Source organism: Gymnodraco acuticeps, unplaced genomic scaffold (assembly GCF_902827175.1).
Source record: "Gymnodraco acuticeps unplaced genomic scaffold, fGymAcu1.1, whole genome shotgun sequence".
NCBI lineage: Eukaryota > Metazoa > Chordata > Actinopteri > Perciformes > Bathydraconidae > Gymnodraco > Gymnodraco acuticeps.
The window spans coordinates 83,273-88,920 of record NW_022991712.1 but is presented as its reverse complement, the minus strand read 5'-3'; the positions used below and the strand labels follow the sequence as shown (position 1 = coordinate 88,920).

The 5,648-nt window shown below is 41.4% G+C and overlaps 1 long non-coding RNA gene across 1 annotated transcript; it reads right to left on the bottom strand.

The window, feature by feature from the left end:
• Window positions 1–3,925: 3,925 nt before the first annotated feature.
• LOC117534687 lies at window positions 3,926–5,387 on the bottom strand. The gene is made up of 4 exons (XR_004567307.1): window positions 5,292–5,387; window positions 4,484–4,538; window positions 4,282–4,400; window positions 3,926–4,174 (listed from the first exon to the last, which is right to left on the bottom strand). It is a non-coding gene; the product is annotated as an uncharacterized LOC117534687 (long non-coding RNA).
• Window positions 5,388–5,648: the final 261 nt, after the last annotated feature.

Here is a 5,648-nt window from a genome sequence, read left to right as displayed (position 1 = left end):
CAGAAATGATCACACACTCCTGTAACCAATCCTGCTTCAGACTGAGGTTAGGACCGCCCACCTCATTAGCATACGGACACATAAATACATAAATAAATAAATGTATGTCGCGTAAATGTAGAAATAAATGAAAGATATATAATAACGTGTGTTCTGTTTTATTTTCGACTTTTATTTATTTATTTATACATTGATGTATTTATTTCCATATTTATTTATGCATTTATTCTTTTATTTATTTATTTGTGTATTCATTTCAACATTTATTTATTTCTGTATTTATTTCGTCAATTATTTATTCCTGTATTTATTTATTCCTGTATTTATTTATTTACGTATTTATTTATTCCTGTATTTCTTCATACATTTATTTATTTATACTTAAGTCATGTTCCGTCCTCCATAGTATGCATCACACGCGAAGTGGTCAGAACACAACTTGCTCCATTTTGTCGGTTGCCATCCAACACGATTCACTAAAAAAATCAATTTTTTGCGGATGATTTGGTCTTTGGGAAATGCATATAAAACTCTCCCAGATCCCGCACCGTTCGTACAACAAAAAGCTCAACAATAACCCATGTTAATTCAGTTTTCTTTTCAAAAAACATGTGACCGAGACTGCCGAGTCGGGATATTTGGTCCAGAGACTGTTTGGCCACTAATACGTCACGCACGCGGAGGCTGCTGGGAATTACATGTCAGAAATTCAGACGGCTTTGGGATCAATAAAAAGCTTTTTTTTGGGTGTATTATCTCGATTTAAATAAAATAAAAAATACAGGCAGTCTTAAAAACAACATTTCTATAAAAATGTAGCATATTTGGAAGCTTTGCATTTGATCTTTAAGGTCAAAGTTATTCAAGTTTAGGAGACATGCACTGTGAGGTTAATTTTAGGGTGCATCAGGTGACATGCTCCCTGGAGGTTGCCGATGTCTGTTGTTTAGTTGGTTGGTGTTGTGACTTAGTAAGCTACTGCTGCAGAGGTTGCATCAGACGCCATTAATGACGCACAAATTTGAAGTCCGTCCGTCATTCCGCCAATAACTGTTTCAGGAATTGCGATGTCATCTGGGCCAACCCAGTTGGATTTCTCCTAATTCCTTAGTGAAAAGTTGATCTCAGCAAGTTTGTGAATAGGTTTTAAAATACAACTTTTAGCTAGGAACTTAAAGTGTGATAGAGGGATCCTACTTATGGTAAGATAACAAAATAGTGTGAAAATGCCCCCAGAGCATTATCATTTTAGATTTATTTGGTCAGCCTTGCAACAAGTCATATCACAGTCATATCTTCACCAACACACTGTAGACACTAAGACCCCGGCCACACGAGGACGAAAACGGCTAAACGCATAGGATTAACGCAAACGCAATTGCAAACAAGCTTCCGTCCACACGCAATAGTTATCTGGATAGTGTCTGCCCACACGAGACCGCTCCGTTTAGCTCCAACCGCTGGAGAAGCTGCAGTACATATGCAGGAGCCTGTACGTGGCGCTGTAACTTCCTCCACAAAAGCAGCGAAGAAGCATGGTTGTCATGGTTGCCCTTCTGTTTATTCTCCGCGGTGGGGGCCGAGGGAACCGGGCAGAGTTTTTCGCCAGTCAACGTGTATTAAAGTTTAAATCTTCCGACAAAATTATAAAAGTGCCGGACAAAGGTCTTCTTTGTTATTTATTGAGCTTTAAAACAAATGAATAACGACTCTATATATTATAATAATAAAATACACGGAGCCTCTCTTTTTCCTCCCTCTCTTCGGACAGCGCCAGTGTCTGTTTCATGCAGCAGCTGATCCAGTAATGAGTGACCCGGCCGACAGTAAAAATAAACATATTTATATCTAGTTTAGGTAGTTTGAGAGGTAGGCCTAATTAAAATAGCTAAGGGTGATGATCGGACTTGAAGTGTGTGTTTTACTCCGTTCACCGCCGCATCACAGCGGGAGGAGCTGCAGGTGAGCAGAGCTGCGTGTCTCCGTCCTGTCAGATTAGACTTCACTCACGTTTAGGTCCATATCGAGAGAAAGATAAATAATCTGAATTCAGTGTGCAGTTTACTTTGACGCGGGGGTGAGCAGCAGAGGTGGGGAGAGGCGGGGCTATTGCCTCATCATTATTAGACAATTATCGTTTAGGGCGTACACACGGAGCCGTTGGACCCCCCAGAGCGTTGCGTATGCCGTTCTATCCACCTTGGGACCCGTTATCGTTTACGCAGTCGTTTAGTGCCGTATTCGGTCGTCCTCGTGTGGCTGAACGGTCTATATGACACTAAACAGTAACGCAAACGACCGTTTTCGTCCTCGTGTGGCCGGGGCATAAGAGGTGACTTACCACCATCCAAGGTCATAGGTGGTTTCATCGCTTTCTTCAAAACTCCGTAAAACTGCACTTTAGCAACAAAGTCGTCCCATCTCTTCTTTACTTCTGCTATGTATTTGTGGTTGTCTTTATCCAGGATGCGACGCAGCTCAGACATCACCTACAGAGTGAATAAGTATTAAAATCTGGAACTTTTGTTGAAGAGTAAAAATGGGAAGTCGTTTACTAACATTCTGAAGATCCTTGAAGCATGGATAGGCATCCAGGACCTTTGTGTGCCTGTCCTCCACTTTCAGGACATCACTGTCAATGAACAGTCTTCTTGCTTCAAACTCGAGATCAAGGAGTTGAGAGACAGCATCTTTGTTTTGTTTTTTATTCTTGTACATCTCATGCAGAGTCTTCAAATGCCTGGCCTGTGCTTGCAGACTATCCTTGTCCACTAAAATGAAAAATGAAATGATTATGTGCACATAAGACTGTCAAAAATGGTCTCCCTTTAGAAGCAGCCCTCTTATGGCTGGGTGATGTCTGTAAAAATATTCAGACAACACACAAGTAGAAACGTTTGGAAGACTCAGGACTTACCCTCTTCTTCCTCCCCGGGCTCTGGGTCCTCTGCTGGGTAAAGTGTACCGTGGAGGGCCTTTACCAGCTGCTTTTTGGCTCCCTGGTGTGAGTTGGGAGAACGGATGACCATACTGGATCGCTGGTCCGCGGTGTAATTGGGCAGCCGGCGGCCCGAGCGGGCTACTGTGGAAGCTAATGAAGATATTTTAGATATTTATTTGTCCTTTCAAAAATGCATTTTGTGCCTTACCACAATTGTCAAACAATAAATCAGAAAACGACAATGACATGCTCACATAACTATATATAGCTGCCTTAAAGGTTAAAATGTTCTCTACAAAATGAATGACAGAAAATGACCATAATATCTCTGTCCATTACAAACAACTTGTTGCACATGATGTTATGCATTCAGCAATGTGTGGATATGCCTTTCGAGTAGAGAACCATATAAATGGAAATTAAATTGCAATTCTACTTACATGTACTTTCATTTTCATCAGAACTGGTAAGAGTCTGATCCAAAATAATTGTTGATCCACCTGCGTCACTTGAGTCAGCATCATAATCTTTTCCTGAGTCACTTGCTGACAAGTCAAGGCAACCCCTCTTCTTTGGACAGCCCCTCTCTTGTGCAGGCCCTTGCCTCTTTTGCGGAGACTTTACGTTCAGAAGCCTCTTTTTAAGTTTATTGTGAATGGTTGTCTGTGGCAAATAACAAAGAATAACTTTATAAGAATTACTTAATCATGTTGATGAAGCCTTGACTTTTTTTTCAAAATGTTAAGAGATGACAGTGAATTCAAATAATTATGAAGTACTTCACAATCAACAAAGTGCAAGAAATAAACAGCCACACATTTTAATGATGTTTCACAGCTTCATCTTTGTCTTGTAACATGGGATAATACTCCACTACTTTCTTAGCCATGGCTGTGAGTTCAGGGTTGGAAGGGTACTGAAGCTCTTCTCTTTGTGGACTTGCTCTCAGGATGGAAATCATGCTGGTGAGTGTGTTCCTCACTAGCCTGCAACTCAACTCCTTGGACATTACACATTCCCCCTCTCTGCCTGTGCGGGCCATCTCAAAGTAATGTCTACGAGCTTGTTCCAACTCACTGTCCGTGTAGATCACATACTCTGGTGGACTAGGTAGCTGTAGGGTCATCTTTGGGCATTTTCTCCAAAGGAGTGGATGTTGGGGGGATGTTTTCTACAAGGTGGAGTTCCTGTTTCAGAAGGGCCATCTTTATCTTGTAAGATAGGATTCTCGTCCTACAACAGCAGATAATGTCAAACAGTCAAAGTCAAACAATGGCGACAATCTGAAATAACATGTCTTGTGCAACTTTGTTTTTAGACCAAAGTAGGTAACCATTTACCTCTGGGCTGATGAAAGACCACACTCTTTTTCTCCTAAGAAAGTGTTCTGGCCCAGGAAAAAGGTCTCTCAAATCATCACGAGTGAGGGAGTGCATCAACAACTCATCGATGTTAGCAGCTATTAGGACAGCAGCATCATTACCAACATTTTACAATCCCAAATAATTATTTATCGTTTTGATTCAAACACAAATGACATACCCTTAAAAATTGACACTGTAACATCATCCAGTTTATCCATTGTCCCATCTATAACCTGGTAGGAAGAAAAAATATTAATTAATTATCATAATTTGATTTCAAACAGCTTTACAAACATGTGATCGAATATTACAGTGAATACAATCATTCCTTGTGGTTTAAGCTCTTAAATGCTTTTCATTTTATGTTTTTATCTGCTACAGAGGCTGAAAAATAATGGTTTTAATCAGTGTGCGAAATACCCGTCAATATTCGGGGGGTCCCATCTCCCGATTGTTGCGCAACACTGACATAGGAGGTTGCATTGGCTAAAGTTGTTTGGATGCACGTTGTTTTATATTACAGGGTTTCTCAACGGGGGGGGGGGGGCGCTGGGAACGAACACGGGGCGTCACAACTTCGCTTGTAGTAGTGGTCATTATTTTGAACTTTTTAAACTTTCATGGTTTTCAAATATTTTCGGTACAAAAATAGGATAACTGAAATAAAAAGCCTATCTTCATATGGGTTTCTTACCCTTCTATCATCTCATCTACTTTCTACTTTATGCTCAGTACCGTCATGATTGCTATAGTAACGCCGATAAACAAATCCACCTCATCGCAGTAGAGTGGTCCTTTCCGAAACTATTTCGCCCTCCCCTGACTTCCACTGGTTGGTTTGCGGGACATGCAAAGCAAGCGGTGGATGGGGCATTACACTAAGCAACATGAATCTCATTCATATTACATAGTAAGGCAACATAAGACGTGAATAAAGCTAACTCTGCTTAGCATGCTAATTGTAAACAATAGAACGTGCGCATTACATGTAGACCACTGCAACGTCGCTCATTACGTCTGCGAACCGATAAACACTATGCTTGTTTGAGACAAGCGAGACCTGCGCAGTTGCGATCAACGTCTTGCTAATGCGTTGCATGATGGTTAGTCATTTTGTCCGACTTGCTCTGGAGGCTCGCCAACATGAGACGTTGAAATCTCGCGGGACAAAGCCGCCACAGCCTTTAGCGAGGCGGCGCAGTTCCTCATCACGGGCTGCGGAAGAGAAATGCTTGATGGGAAACGACTCACTGGTATCTCGAGCTGAGCGCTCATTGGTGGTTTTTACCCCGTGCTGCTGATGAAGCTCTCCAATTGGCTCGGCAAAAGTTTGTTGTTGTTTT